Genomic DNA, 17,143 nt, shown 5'->3' with positions numbered 1-17,143 from the left:
CTTTTCCTGCTTTTATAACGGATATTGATGTTATGCTAATCAGTAGCTCTTTGCCATACCCGCTCCTTCACGGCTCTGACTTTCAATGTTGTCAGAGCACAGGCTGAGAATCTCTGAGCCTGTGCTCTGACTCACTAACTGAGCGCCGGAACCACGAGGGAGAGGATATGATCTGACTGCACCTACTGCTGGTGCGCACCAGTGGACCACCAGCGAATCGTTTAAATTAAATATGCTGGTGTACCCAACTTGCGAGCTGTGTTGGCCGCCGGGTGCCTCTGTTGTCATGGCACCCTGCGTGACCGCACAGCTTGCCCACCCCAACGGCTGGCCCTGCTGACACACACTGACGTTACTACTTAGACATCCCTCAATATTAATACAGACATCAGAGTAAACACCAATAAACTGTGGAAACAGAGCTGATCCCCCCCAAAAAAGGTTTTCATAGAGGATTTATTGTAAGATTAAATCATGCCTCCTCCTCTCTCTCCCCCATGCGCTGCTCTGTAGGCTGGGAGGAAGTGAAGAGTAATCACAGTCTCCCAGCACACCGCCACCTGTGGCTGCATGGGGAACAGCTGTTTAATGTAATGCTTGCAGGACGGCCAGCTGCCGCAGAACCTCTTTGTTTCCGTCTCTGCAAAGGGCTCCCGGCACTGCTTGTTGTGAGTGTGACCCACTGTAAATTAGGGGCAGAGGGCAGAGGGCACTTACACTGCGGTCAAGACGGGTCTGGGCAGGAGGAGAGTGCAGTGCAATCAGTGCACTCCCCTCCTGAGGGTCACCAGTAGACTGGTGCACCTGCCCAGGATCAGAGCCGGTGCAAGGATTTTTGCCGCCCTAGACAAAATATAAATTTGCCGCCGCCCCTCCATGTGACATCACAATGCCCCACCCATATGATCTGCCATATGAACTAACGCCAGTGCTGCACACAGTGTGTGTTTACATTAAAAAGCCTGCAGGGACCAGCTATAGACACCAGAACCACTTCATTAAGCTATAGTGTCCCTTTAATGTGAGGTAAATTATAGATTAGTGTCACTAATAATATACTAGATTGCCTAATTAGATGAGGATGATGACGGGCTGCAGTTTGGCTCCACTGGTAAGGGAAGCATGTTGTGTTTCTGTGTATGTATAGGGATGCATTGTGTGTTTCTGTGTATGTATAGGGATGCATTGTGTGTGTGTGTGCGCGCGTACTGTGAAAGAGCTCCCTGTCTTGCCCCCTGTCCTATAGAGCTGTCCCTTCTGTCCCTTAGAGCTATCCCCTGCCCCTTAGTGGTCTCTCCTCACCCCCACCCTCCCCTAGCGGTCTCTTCTCACACTCACCCACCCTCCCTGTGCTCTTCTCATCCCCCCCTCCACCCTCCCTGTGTTCTTCTCACTCCTCCCTCTGTGTGTTCTCCTCACCCCCCATGTTCTTCTTACCCCCCTCCTCCCTGTGTTCTTCTTACTCCCCCCTTGTTCTTCTTACTCCCCCCTTGTTCTTCTTACCCCCTTCTTATTACTCCCCCTCCTACTTCTTCTTACTCCCCCTTCTTCTTCTTATCCCCTCTTCTTACCACCACTTCTTCTTAACCCCTTCTTCTTCTGACCCCATTCTTCTTCTTACACCCCCCTTCTTCTTCTTACCCCCCTTCTTCCTCTTACCCCCCTTTCTTCTTCTTACCCCCCTTTCTTCTTCTTACCCCCTTCTTCTTCTTACTCCCCCCTCTTCTTCTTATCTCCCCTCCTTCTTACTTCCCCCTTCTTCTTCTTTCCCCTTCTTCGTCTTACTCTCCACTCTTCTTATTTTTACTCCCCCCTCTTTTTCTTACTCCCTCCTCTTCTTCTTCTTACTCACCCCTTTTTCTTACTCCCTCCTCTTCTTCTTCTACTTCCCCCTCTTTTTCTTACTCCCCCCTTCTTCTTCTTGCCCCCTCTTTTTCTTATCTCCCCTCCTTCTTACTCCCCTCCCTCTTCTTCCCCCCTTTTTTCTTTTCTCCCCTCCTTCTTACACTCCCCCCTCCCCTCACTCCCCCTCCCCTCTTCTTACTCCCCCCTCCCCTCACTCCCCCTCCCCTCTTATTACTCCCCCTCCCCTCTTCTTACTCCCCCTCCCCTATTCTTACTCCCCCCTCCCCTCTTCTTACTCCCCCTCCCCTATTCTTACTCCCCCCTCCCCTCTTCTTATTCCCCTCTCCCATCTTCTTACTCTCCCCCTTCCCTCTTCTTACTCCCCCTCCCCTCTTCTTACTCTCCCCTCCCATCTTCTTACTCCCCCCTCCCCTCTTCTTACTCTCCCCCCCCTCCCCTCCTCTTACTCTCCCCCCTCCCCTCTTCTTACTCCCCCTCCCCTCTTACTCCCCCCTCCTTCTTACGCCCCCTCCCCTCTTCTTATTCTCCCCCCTCCTCTCCTCTTACTCTCCCCCCTCCCCTAATCTTACTCTCCCCCTCCCCTCCTCTTACTCTCCCCCTCTCCTCCTCTTACTCAACCCCCTCCCCTCTTCTTACTCCCCCCCCTCCCCTCACTCCCCCCCTCCCCTCCTCTTATTCTCTCCCCCTCCCCTCCCCTTACTCTCCCCCCCTCTTCTTACTCTCCCCCCCTCCCCTCCTCTTATTCTCTCCCCCCCTCCCCTCCTCTTATTCTCTCCCCCTCCCCTCCCCTCCTCTTATTCTCTCCCCCTCCCCTCTTCTTACTCCCCCCTCCCCTCTTCTTACTCTCCCCCCTCCCCTCTTCTTACTCTCCCCCCCTCCCCTCTTCTTACTCTCCCCCCTCCCCTCTTCTTACTACCCCCTCCCCTTACTCTCCCCCCTCCCCTCTTCTTACTCTCCCCCCTCCCCTCCTTATTCTCTCCCCCTCCCCTCCCCTCCCCTCCTCTTATTCTCTCCCCCTACCCTCTTCTTACTCCCCCCTCCCCTCTTCTTGCTCCCCCCTACCCTCTTCTTACTCTCCCCCCTCCCTCTTCTTACTCTCCCCCCTCCCCTCTTCTTACTCTCCCCCCCTCCCCTCCTCTTATTATCTCCCCCTCCCCTCCCCTCCTCTTATTCTCTCCCCCTCCCCTCCTCTTATTCTCTCCCTTTTTCTTACCCCCTCCCCTGTAGCGTGGCCGAGCTGCTCTCCGGTCCGTGGTGCCCGGCCGGAGTAATGAGAAGGTGCACACTGAGTGTGCACTTCCTGTCAGTCCGGCCGGTTACAGAAAACAGAAACTCCTGTTCCGCGCGGAACAGGAGTTTCTGTTTCCTGTAACCGGCCGGACTGACAGGAAGTGCACACTCAGTGTGCACCTTCCCATCACTCCGGCCGGCACCGCGGACCGGAGAGAAGCTCGGCCACGCTACAGGGGAGGGGAGGCAGTGCGGCAGCCGCCTGAGCGCTCTCTACAGAGCGCTCAGGCGGCTGCAGCATTTAAAGGGCCGGCCCGCCGCGGCCGGTCCTAAAAGAATTTTGGGCGGCCTGGGTGGCAATTGCCTCCCTGCCCCCCGGCCCAGCCCGCCCCTGTTTATAAGTTGAATTGATAAACATTCTTGAACATTTTCATCCTTTTGTTTCTACATTCTATTTTCTGTCAATACTTTCAAGAAATTGTCTCATAGTAGTGTTTACACATACAACATCTGGTCTCATACTTCTCATGTAATCTAAGTTTACTCACAAACACATAATTGTAGTGAATTGAAAACCAAACTGTTCATTTTTAACAACAATAGCTGGTTTGGAAAAATTGTCCAACGCGGCTGTAATCCCAGCTTTGATCATTTTCTAAATTTGCTACAATTCAGCATTTTACATATACACCACTGAACATAGAACCTCTTAGAATGTCTGCAATGCAGAAGTTGTGTTGTTTTCTTATAATCTCACAGAAGTTTAGTGATACACAAAGACAACGTCCTAAAACATTACTATTACAATGCTGAAAACAGCATTTTTTTTAATGAGGAAAAATTACAAGTTTTGGACACATCAGAGAAGAAATAAGCTGGAAACTAAGGTAAAACATAAATACGTACATTAATCTTGTAAATAATATTTAAATTGGGCGACAAAAAATATATAAAGAAGAATATACAGTATATTGATATTAATGATTATAAAAAATAAATAAAGAGAAATACACAGTCTTTTTATTCAATTGCAGTGCCAGAATAACAATAGTAGTATTTAGTCTTTTTTGTACTTTTTTTTTTGTACGTAAACGTAGCTTTCCTTAAAATATAAAAAAAATATAAGGTCAACAAGCTAAGGTTTTATTCTTATTGAACAATGCATTCTAGATGGCAATAATAATATTATTCAAATGTATAAATAGATTTTTGTCAATTAGGTAAGAGATGGAAGACATTATTTCACAGTTTCCTGATATCCGTACTCATTTGAAGGAAACATCTGCACTGATGTAAAGAGACAACTGATTTTACAACAATAAGCTCACACAGCATTCTCTGTTTTTCTTGTATTACAGTGTAATAGACTGCAGCTTCCCTCGATATCACTGGTTATTAATAACATTTCCCTATCTCTGACCTCTGCAAAAGCTCAGCTGTATTCCTTGCAGATTACCTTGGAAGCTGTTACCTTGACCTTCTTCCTGTGGCTTGTATGAAATGGATTTTTTTCATCTACTGGATCTAATACAATAAATCCAAAATGAATGGGTGTGTACTGCGTGACTGCTATTTCATCACATACTAGATTGTATTTGGTATAAATCACAATCTTATTGCACAACATATGTAGATGCTATATTTATAAAATAAAACATATAAAATACAAATGCACACACACACAAACACACACACAAACACACACACCTCCCCACCCCCCACCCCCATCATGCACATGTATCAGTGGTTTTGCTTCAAGCTGCACACCCATTTATTAGGCTTGGCTGCTTGTATTTTAGAGGGCATTGAATCATATATAATATAATTAAATTAAGGATAAAGCCTCACTTTATGGAAAAAATAGCAAGAAAAAAGCTCTAAACATACCAGATCGTATTTGACAAAAGGCATGGGGAAAGCACAGCAAATAAGTAAAATGGCCCTCTAGTTTAATTACGTCAAAATGTCACTTTTTGGCCACTGTGTAAAATATCACATAGGGCATTAAGCCAATAGTGGAAGTAGCAGATGCTGTCAATAATATGAAGTGGGGAATAAGTCAGAATTTAGAGGAATATATTTGAAAAAATGTTTTAACTTGCAAGAGTCCAGAATGAAGTGTGACCTTCCGTATACATTATGGTCATTAGCACGCAGCAAAAAAACCTGAATGTCTTAGAATGGTCCAGTAAGACTATAGGCCTCAATCTGATTAAGGATGTGTGGAAAGATTTGAAAATTGCTGAAAATTCTCCAATCGTACCTATTGAACCTGATCAAAAATAACAGAAACCAAAAGTGCAAAGTTTGCAAAGAGCCGCAGTTGTAATTACAACTAAATATGATTCTGCCAAGTACGAGTACCTATTCAGTCAACAAATGCCTGTTTTGTTTCATCAATGGTGTCGCAATAAAAATATGTTGTGCCGTCATACTGTTTAGCATATTGTTTGTTACAGTGTGAAAAAAAAAACCAATGTAATAAATCACTATCAAAATCCATTTTAATTCCAATTTTAAGACTACGAAATATGGAAAATTCCAAGGGGGTTACATGTCTCCAAGAAATATCCTTTTATATTTTGGTACATTACCCAAATTATTGTATATGTAATTTGTATTTTTGTTTGTCTAATCAGAAGTGACCAAAAGTACACAGAGTGCAAATGCAAACTTATTTTTATTTACCACCGTGTACTGATCGAGACATTCTTTTGTAGAGTTCAGCGGCAGTAACTTAAAATCTTACTGCTGGGGAACATTCCTTGGCCAGTGATTCATAAAGTGCCTTGTCCTACGTTCTACTGTTGAGATATCAGGAAAGAGTAGATGGTATGTCCTACTGTTGAGATACTTCCCTGCCAGAAATCATAACCAGTAGGCAGAAGATTGAACCTCTATTAGAATTTGCAGAATCATTTTCCACGTAGCTGCATGTTTAGCATTCTAATCTGGATGCCAACCAAGTTGTGGAATTGTGCAAACATAATCTAAACAATAATGAATCAGGCATTGATTTTCAACTGATCATTTTAAATTCTTGTGCTAGCAAACCCCACATCAAGCTCATAGCTGTCATTACACTACGTACATGCAAAGTGTCCAATTTAGCCTCCAGTATTCACACACTGGTTCCTTAAGACATTATGAATGCATGTAATGTACCACTTATTTAGCTTTGGAAGCCCTATACAACCCTGTGTGGCTTAAGAAAAGCTCAGAATGGGGCCAAAACAGTGCCTCTGTTCCAATAGAAAACTGACTATGGATTTGAACAATTTGAGTGTCCAGGCAATGTCATTTGTTTGAAACTATAGAACCGTGAAGTGATACACTAAGTGGAATAAGGATCCTGAAAGAACACATTCTTATGACAGAACAAACTACAGACCATTGTTGGTCCTTAAGGGTTAACAAAAAGCCAAAACTTGTTAACTTTAGCTGTAATTTTAAGCTGCATTTGACATGACGCCTTGCCACAAAGAATCCTGGTGTGAGAATTCTCACGGAAGTTAAAAAAGACTAAATGTATGAGAATGCTATAAAACTTTGAACTGCTCAATGTCAGCTGCTTAAATCTGAGATGAAGCCAAGTGCACTTAAACTGAATCAAACACACTAGTAGTTGAAATTAATTTTATTTTTCATGGTATAATATATGCAGAGAATGATTATTTTAAAGTTTAAGTAAAAGGAAGAGGAAAACAAATTACATTTTGAGATCATATTTGGGATGATTTGATTCAGCAGCCAACATGTAGCAATTAACATTAATGTAATTAAAGGTGGAAAAAAAACAGAATTAGTTATGTCAATATTACATTGGGAAACTGAAATCATGACTCTTAATACACCTACAGTAGCGAACAAATTCCAGGCACCAATGATAATACTGTGCAGCTTATAATGGGTCAAAGAAAAAAACAACGTTTCGGTCTCACAATTAGACCTTTGTCAAGTTAATCACACAAATAAATAGAAACAGTGTAAATAGAAGGAATAAAATTAGCACAATTACTTCTCATTTGGCATACGGGACACACCAAGCCATGCAGGACAGAAGTGATGTAATCTAAAACTGTCACATGAACGCTGTTAACGTATAGACACACATTTCACTAATACTCTGGAAGTTGGCAGAACTATTGACGACTTCTGCCAACTCGGATACGACTGAGCACCAATCATCATCCTTGCGCTGCCGGGCTTCGCTCAGACGTAGAGCTTCCATCTCTCCTGAAGGCAAAATTGGAAGTGCTTCAAACTGTTTTTTTTTTTTTTGCATTCTTTTGGATCAACAGCAAAAAACAAATGTTAGGAAGGCTGAACTTGATGGACACACGTCTCTCTTCAGCCTATGCAACTATGTAATAGCTTTCCATTGCTAGCAATCCTCTCTGCTCCACTAATCTCTACTTTTAATTGGAGTAGCCTCCTGCCAGCCCAAGTCTGCAGCAGCCTACAGGGAATTTTCCTGGCTTTCCATTGGGACACCATGGGCCCTGCTGCAATACTGAATGGTTGGACCCCATCCCCAAGCAATCTGGTTATATTGAAAAGAGAAGTGGTATTCATCTCTTAACTTTTTTTCTCCAGGCAGCTATATTATATTTATGACCCTTTCCCCTCTTCAATCTTTATTTTTGACTTCTGATCTTATTCTTCCCTCTCTTGCAAATAGACCACAGTCTTTCTCCTTCCCATGTTAAACATAGTTATTATTATTGCCATTTATATAGCGCCAACATATTCCGTAGCGCTTTACAATATTATGAGAGGGGGAATTTAACTATAAATAGGACAATTACAAGAAACCTTACAGGAACAATAGGTTGAAAAGGACCCTGCTCAAGCGAGCTTACAGTCTATAGGAGGTGGGGTATAAACCACATTAGGACAGGAAATATCAGTCAAATGAGGTGGGAGTGAAGCAGAGCTGGAGGAGAGAGTAAAGTGCTGCCCTTTAAGAGAGAGCAAGAGACAGGTATGTAAGGTAGAGGTTACTCTGGGAGGTCATAAGCTTTCCTAAAGAGATGGGTTTTAAGGAACTTCTTAAAGGATTGAAGACTAGGGGAGAGTCTGATGGCGGTAGGCAGGCTATTCCACAGGAAGGGAGCCGCCCGCGAGAAGTCTTGCAAGCGCGAGTTGGCCGTACAGGTGCGAGAAGCGGACAGGAGAAGGAGAAGCCGAGGAACCAAGGAGGGGCAAACCTGCGGATCAGTGAAGAGATAAGAGGGGCTAGAATTTTATTAAAGACACGGAGGCTCCTATTATGCATATCTCTTTCTTTATTTCCTCAGCAGCAAAGATAGAGGAATATAAATATTATCAAAATGAAAGAAAAAACTGTACAGGCATAACGAGTAGCCAATATGTCTTCCGAGAGACGCAAGGCTATTCTCTTGAAAATAGACCCTAAACTGGCTGCTATGACCGTAGCTGAACCTGACTCAGCCGATGAGGGGATGTTGTTCGGCACATCCTTTGTGAAGGACATGGGGTCCTATGTAAAAACCTTTACGGCTATTGACAAGGCGCAAGCTAATATGAAGCGCGTCTTCGCGCCCAAGGTTTTCGGTGGGGCCGGGCGTAGCAGGAACCGTCCTCCCGGCCGTGGTTTCCGAGGCTCATTCAGGGCCAACAGAGGTTCCTTTTTCCCCTCTCGAGGGCTCCAGGACCCGAAAACGCCTCCTTTCTTCCCGGCTAGAGGGAGATCGTGGGGCTCTAGATACCCCCGTGGTGGGTCGTCGGGCAGACGCCCTTATGGTGAGTACCCCTTCTTCCCTTCTCGATCAGGTTCGGGTGGCGGGGAGGCTAGCCTTATTTTACCCAAGGTGGGCAGTTATTACCTCAGATGCTTGGGTTCTGCAATGCGTAAAGGGTTACCAACTAGATTTTGTTTCCCTGCCGTTCCAAACGTATACCCCCAGGGAATTGTCCCTCCCACGGGAGCAGGACGCGATGATCTCCGCGGAAGTCGCGGAGATGTTCTCAAAGGGCGCCATCGAAGAATTGCCGTTCGCCACTCCAGGCTTTACGAGCAATCTCTTCCTTGTACCCAAGAAAGGGGGCGGTGTCCGCCCGGTGATAAACCTTCGCCCTCTCAACGCCTTCCTACGCTACCAACATTTCCAGATGGAAGGCATCCATTGTCTCAGAGACCTTCTGAGACAGTCGGATTGGATGGCCAAATTGGACCTGAAGGATGCGTACTTCACGGTTCCAATAACGATAGAATCCAGGGACTACTTGCACTTCACCTGGCACGGACGGCGTTGGCGTTTTACATGCCTTCCGTTCGGCCTCTCCTCGGCTCCTTGGTGTTTCACCAAGGTTATGAAGCCGGTGGTGTCGTTCCTCCGTACCCGAGGGGTTCGACTAATTATTTACCTGGACGACATCCTGATCATGTCACAGTCGTTGGAATGCCTGAAGTTGCATTTAGACTGGACGATCAACCTCTTACAGAACCTAGGTTTTCTGGTAAACTGGGACAAGTCGGTCCTGACACCCGCCCAGTCTATGGAGTTCCTGGGGTTCCAGGTGGATTCCGTGCGGCAGTTCCTGTACTTACCAGAATCCAAGATAAAAGCCATCCAGAAGGAGCTCCGTCGAGCTCTTCGCGCTTCGGACTTGTCAGTCCGGCAGTTGGCGAGGATCATCGGCCTACTGGCCTCCTCCATTCAGGCAATATTCCCAGGCCCCTTACATTACCGGGCTCTCCAACGGCTCAAGGGGTCACACCTACGTTCCGGTCGATCGTACGAATCCCGACTTTGTCTGGACGAGGAGTCCAGAGACGAACTGGTATGGTGGTTGGCACACATGGAAGCCTGGAACGGAAAAGCAATTTTCGGTTCCGTTCCGGACGTGGTCATAGAATCAGATGCCAGCTTGCACGGCTGGGGGGCTCGTTGTGGCGACATCTCCACGGGGGGCAGATGGTCCGACGCAGAGAAGTCGTTACACATCAACTGCCTAGAACTCCTGGCGGGGGCCTTTGCGATTCGCAGCCTTACCCCTGGAAAGGCGAACTGTTGTGTTCTCCTCAAATTGGACAACGTATCGGCAGTCCGATACATAAATCACTTGGGCGGAACCAAGTCCAAAATGTTGGCTCTGCTGGCGAAGGACTTTTGGCAGTTCTGCCTCCTAAACAACGTCTCGGTGACGGCGGAACACATTCCGGGTCTGGACAATTCAGGTGCGGATTGGAACTCCAGACATTTGAGAGACTCGGGAGACTGGCATTTGCACGCCTCGGTCTTCCAAAGCTTAAACAGGTTGTGGGGTCGGTTCGAGATGGACCTGTTCGCATCTCGACTGAACACTCAGTTACCGAGGTTCTTCAGTTGGAGACCGGACCCGGCGGCAGTGGCGACGGATGCCTTTCTTCAAGAATGGCCTCCAGGCCACCTGTATGCCTTTCCCCCATTCAACATGATCGCTCGTACGATCTCGAAGCTGGTTCGTCACGACTGTTGTCTGACCCTGATCACCCCTCTGTGGAGATCACGGCCGTGGTTCCCTCGTCTGATGGAGTTGTCCATAGACTTCCCTCGTCTGTTGCCGAACTTCCAGGACCTCCTTCTGGATCCGGATGGGAACTCGCACGAATTGGTGCTCCAGCACCAGTTGCCCCTGGTAGCATGGTTCCTTTCAGGGGACGCTGGCTTGTCCCTGACGTTCCACAGTCGACTCTCTTGCTCCTCGATAACGCCTGGGCTCCGGGCACACGATCAGCTTACCGAGCTGCATGGAAGTCTTGGGCTGATTGGTGCATGGAACGGGCAGTGGATCCCATATCTGCCCCTCTCCATTTGATACTGGGGTTTCTTACAGCCCTGTTCGACTCAGGCAAGGCGTACAGGACTATCAATGTTTTTCGATCGGCCATATCGGCCGGTCATGGTGGTTTGGAAGGTGTACCCATCGGCAAACATCCTTTTGTATGCCGTCTTCTCAAGGGTATTCGCTTCGTCCGTCCGCCTAGGTCGCGGTTTTCGACATTTTGGGACGTCAACATTGTGTTGCGTTTCCTGTCGGATTGGTACCCTAACCAGGACTTGACTCTTAAACAACTATCCTCCAAGATGGTTATGCTGTTTAGCCTGGTCTCTTGTAAGAGAGTCTCCGATGTTAGGGCTCTTGACTGGGGTGCCTTTGTGTTTACGCCGGGTGGCGTTACTTTCACCATATCTAGGAGAACTAAGTCGGCGTCCAAATCCTTCGTATATCCTAGATTCCCGTTGTGTCCGGCGCTCTGCCCGGTGGATTGTTTGAAGGCCTATCTAGAGGCTACACGTGCGGTGCGCTCATCTGAACGCCATCCCCTATTCATTTCGTTTAAGGCTCCTCATCGCCCAGTATCGACTCCGACGCTGGCGCGTTGGATTCGTTGGCTTTTATCCCTAGCGGGTATAGACACATCTGTCTTTACGCCTCATTCTGTAAGGGGTGCTATGGCCTCGAAGGCATCCACAGTTGGTTGCCGCCTAGAGGACATCATGCGCGCAGCGGACTGGTCCCGAGAGTCGACCTTCAGAGACTTCTATTTCAGACCAATTGAACACGTCGCATCTCAGGTGATAGCACAGCTTTAAACTTGCATAATAGGAGCCTCCGTGTCTTTAATAAAATTCCTAGATTTTACTAGTAACATGACGTAAAGTCATGATTTTATTAAAGACACGGAGGCGAGTATTATTCCCTCCCACCCTCCCGGTGTGGATTTGGGATTGGAGATGCTTCGATGCAATACAAGTACGTGGGCAATTGGGTCTGTATTGAGTTCATGTTTTTGTACTGTGTAGTTTTTATCATGCTTAGATGATTTGACAGTTTTATATTGATTTCTAATCATGTATATATTCTATTTCAGAATCATGTTTCATGTAGATCCCTCACGTTTATGTTTGGTAAGTCTACAGTTTGAGTTTGGAAATTACCATATTTTTCTATCTTTTTTAGCTTGAAGTTCTCGTTTTGTTTCCCGTTTCCTGTTTGGATCAAGTGGGACATCGTTTATCTTACCTGGTCTTCGGTTGCGCAAGAAAGAGGGGGATTGTGGGAGACACAGGACTTATATAGCTACTTCCTCTGTTATGTGATTGGCTACTCGTTATGCCTGTACAGTTTTTTCTTTCATTTTGATAATATTTATATTCCTCTATCTTTGCTGCTGAGGAAATAAAGAAAGAGATATGCATAATACTCGCCTCCGTGTCTTTAATAAAATCATGACTTTACGTCATGTTACTAGTAAAATCTAGGAATTGTTCAGTGCTTTATGTATGAGTTAGCACTTTGAATTGACTCCTATAGGATAAAGGAAGCCAATGTAAGGACTGACAGAGGGGTGAGGTGTGAGAGGACCGACTAGAGAGGAAAATCAGTCTGGTGGCAGCATTCATTACAGACTGTAGCGGGGCAATATGGCTTTTTGGAAGACCAATCAGGAGAGGGTTACAATAATCCATGTGGGAAATTAGTAGAGCACGGACAAGCTACTTGGTAGCATCTTTTGTAAGAAAGTGGCAGATGCGGGCTATGTTTTTAAGTTGGAATTTACAGGATTTGGCAACAAACTGGATGTGAGGCTCAAAGGTGAGGCCAGAGTCAAGCATGATGCCAAGACAAAAATAAATCCCATTTGACTTTTGTAAAAAATACTTATAAGCAGGGTACTGAACTATTTTTATTTATTTATTTTAATGAATTTTTGTTATGTCTACTTCCATTCCAATATATAATTTTATGTCTTCTAAACTGTAAAATAATGGAAACTTTTTGAGGATTCAGTGTTCTAAATATAATATTTTTTTCAGGAGCTCAAAGATATGCTCCAATTTATGTGTTTTAAATGTAGTCTGAATAGTGTCACCTTTTCTTTTGCTGTATTTTCTGTCAGATTTGCACATTCACAATTACCGTATATACTCGAGTATAAGCCGACCCGAATATAAGCCGAGGCCCCTAATTTTACCCCAAAAAACTGGGAAAACTTATTGACTCGAGTATAACACTACGGTGGGAAATGCAGCAGCTACTGGTAAATTTCTAAATAAAATTAGATCCTAAAAAAAATATATTAATTTAATATTTATTTACAGTATGTGTATATAATGAATGCAGTGTGTGTGTATGAATGCAGTGTGTGTGTATGAGTGCAGTGTGTGTGTGTGAATGCAGGGTGTGTATGAGTGCAGTGTGTGTGTATGAATGCAGTGTGTGTGTGTGATGCAGTGTGTGTGATGCAGTGTGTGTGTATGAGTGCAGTGTGTGTGTGTGATGCAGTGTGTGTGTATGAATGCAGTGTGTGTGTGTGACGAAACCAATCTCGCCACATTGTATTGGAGGAGCCTGGTTGCCCGCCTGCTGCCTTTGGATTATGGACCGGCAGCTAAAGGGTTAATTTTACTGTGCAGAAGGATTTATTTCTCCCTTTCTGCACAGCAGTTCGGTAGATTTCATCTACCGAACAAACAGCCGTTCACCAACCTCCCCAGAGCCGTGGGAAGCCGGCCGGTTCTGTTAATTGGCCACCCAGAAGCTGGAGTGTGCTGCCAATTTACCTCCCTGAAGCTGTGGTTAATTGCCTGTTAACTGTGTTTTTCCGCTGTTACACTTAGCGGCCGCTAGGTGGCGCTGTTCTGGAGCTCCCCGGGCAGCCAGCACTTTTCTGCCCGGCTTTCATGCACCAAAATCGGACACTTTTCCGTGCAGGCACCGCTGAACCTCCAGCCCCTGGTTCTCATTCGTATGGATTTGGTGAATGCAGGGAAATTCGGTAGTTTATGTGTTATGTGAACTGTAGTAACCCAGATAGCCTGCCATGGAGCCTGTTCGTATAATTAAAGACTTTGGCTCCATGGCAAACTTTCAAACTGTTTTTTTTTTTTTTGCATTCTTTTGGATCAACAGCAAAAAACAAATGTTAGGAAGGCTGAACTTGATGGACACACGTCTCTCTTCAGCCTATGCAACTATGTAATAGCTTTCCATTGCTAGCAATCCTCTCTGCTCCACTAATCTCTACTTTTAATTGGAGTAGCCTCCTGCCAGCCCAAGTCTGCAGCAGCCTACAGGGAATTTTCCTGGCTTTCCATTGGGACACCATGGGCCCTGCTGCAATACTGAATGGTTGGACCCCATCCCCAAGCAATCTGGTTATATTGAAAAGAGAAGTGGTATTCATCTCTTAACTTTTTTTCTCCAGGCAGCTATATTATATTTATGACCCTTTCCCCTCTTCAATCTTTATTTTTGACTTCTGATCTTATTCTTCCATCTCTTGCAAATAGACCACAGTCTTTCTCCTTCCCATGTTAAACATAGTTATTATTATTGCCATTTATATAGCGCCAACATATTCCGTAGCGCTTTACAATATTATGAGAGGGGGAATTTAACTATAAATAGGACAATTACAAGAAACCTTACAGGAACAATAGGTTGAAAAGGATCCTGCTCAAGCGAGCTTACAGTCTATAGGAGGTGGGGTATAAACCACATTAGGACAGGAAATATCAGTCAAATGAGGTGGGAGTGAAGCAGAGCTGTAGGAGAGAGTAAAGTGCTGCCCTTTAAGAGAGAGCAAGAGACAGGTATGTAAGGTAGAGGTTACTCTGGGAGGTCATAAGCTTTCCTAAAGAGATGGGCTTTAAGGAACTTCTTAAAGGATTGAAGACTAGGGGAGAGTCTGATGGCGGTAGGCAGGCTATTCCACAGGAAGGGAGCCGCCCGCGAGAAGTCTTGCAAGTGCGAGTTGGCCGTACAGGTGCGAGAAGCGGACAGGAGAAGGAGAAGCCGAGGAACCAAGGAGGGGCAAACCTGCGGATCAGTGAAGAGATAAGAGGGGCTAGAATTGTTCAGTGCTTTATGTATGAGTTAGCACTTTGAATTGACTCCTATAGGATAATGTAAGGACTGACAGAGGGGTGAGGTGTGAGAGGACCGACTAGAGAGGAAAATCAGTCTGGTGGCAGCATTCATTACAGACTGTAGTGGGGCAATATGGCTTTTTGGAAGACCAATCAGGAGAGGGTTACAATAATCCATGTGGGAAATTAGTAGAGCACGGACAAGCTACTTGGTAGCATCTTTTGTAAGAAAGTGGCAGATGCGGGCTATGTTTTTAAGTTGGAATTTACAGGATTTGGCAACAAACTGGATGTGAGGCTCAAAGGTGAGGCCAGAGTCAAGCATGATGCCAAGACAAAAATAAATCCCATTTGACTTTTGTAAAAAATACTTATAAGCAGGGTACTGAACTATTTTTATTTATTTATTTTAATGAATTTTTGTTATGTCTACTTCCATTCCAATATATAATTTTATGTCTTCAAAACTGTAAAATAATGGAAGCTTTTGGAGGATTCAGTGTTCTAAATATAATATTTTTTCAGGAGCTCAAAGATATGCTCCAATTTATGTGTTTTAAATGTAGTCTGAATGTGTGTTTGTGTGTGTTGCAGAGCCTTGGTGGGGGGTGGGCATTTTTATTATTATTTTTTTTTAATTATTTTATTTTATTTTAATTTTATTATTATTTAAATGTTTAATTTTTTTCTCCGTCCCCCCTCCCTGCTTGATACATGGCAGGGAGGGGGGCTCTCACTCCCTGGTGGTCCAGTGGATGGGCACTATGTAGGAGGGGGCTGGCAGAGCTCTTACTTACCTCTCCTGCAGCTCCTGTCAGCTCCCTCCTCTCTCCTCCGGTCCGGTCTGCTCGTCAGCTCCCAGTGTAAGTCTTGCGAGAGCCGCACCATGATCCCCGCGGCTCTCGCGAGACTTACACTGGGAGCTGACAGAGGTGCTGAACGGACCAGCGCGGAGGAGGAGGGAGCTGACAGGAGCTGCAGGAGAGGTAAGTAAGAGCTCCCTGCCAGCCCCCTGTCTGTATTATGGCAATGTAAGTTGCCATAATACAGACAATTGACTCGAGTATAAGCCGAGTTGGGGTTTTTCAGCACAACAAATGTGCTGAAAAACTCGGCTTATACTCGAGTATATACGGTATGTCCCATAATCTAATAATGCATTTCTACAATTCCATGTGTATTTTGTTTGTTAAAAGTAAAATAAGAGATAGAAAGTAGAATACTTTCCTCATGCAAAAAAATGAGGAAATATTATTGAATTGAATACACTACATAAAACATAAATCAAAAGAAAAAAATAGAAAAGTCAGAAAATATATTTTTTTGTTCATAAATCACTCCAGAAAAGGACAGGATTAATAAAATGATAATATTTAATTAGTCTCTCCCTTTGTATCACAAAATATCACAATGAGGAATATATGACTGAAAACAAAATTTATAGAATACTTTGTAATTGTCCTCTCCTGGATAATTTCCAAGGGCAGCATTACCTAAAGGTAATTCTCCATCTTAAGCCATTAAATCTGAAAAAAAAATCTAATTAATCTTCATTAAATCCTCTATAAGGACTCACCTCTACTTGGTCCTAATTTGGCCTTCATGACTAATAAGGCATTTTCTCCATTGTTTGACTAGTATTGTAATTTGTAAGTCATCAATCTATTTTAAATAGAACAATCAAGCAGATATACTTATGTGAGTATAGGTGTACTATATTACGTAACCTTAAACATCAGTCTACTGCTACTTCAACGAGTCCTCATGTAACAAGTAAATCATGTTTGTTCAGCCGTAAGACTGACATTGCAACCTTAAACAAGTCTTTATCTAATGCCAAGCAGAAATCTATATCAAATTATAGTTTTGTCCTGCGTTTATATATTTCTATACTTCCCATGTACCATCTTTTTAATGAAAAGAACTCCGCAGTCCAGGGGTTTTACATCGTAGTTAGTTCAGTAATCACAATTCCAACAACAAAATTAAAGGGCCACTATAGTGCCAGGAAAACAAACTTGTTTTCCTGGCTCTATAGGGTCTTTGGGTCCCCCCCACCCTCTGAGCCCCCCTCCCACCAGGCTGAAGGGGGAGGAAGGGGTTAAATTCTTACCTTTCTCCAGCGCCGGGTTCCCTCGGCGCTGGGGACTCTCCTCCCTTTTCCG

Source organism: Pelobates fuscus, chromosome 8 (genome assembly GCF_036172605.1).
Source record: "Pelobates fuscus isolate aPelFus1 chromosome 8, aPelFus1.pri, whole genome shotgun sequence".
NCBI classification, from domain to species: Eukaryota; Metazoa; Chordata; class Amphibia; order Anura; family Pelobatidae; genus Pelobates; species Pelobates fuscus.
Note: the sequence above shows the minus strand (reverse complement) of the source record.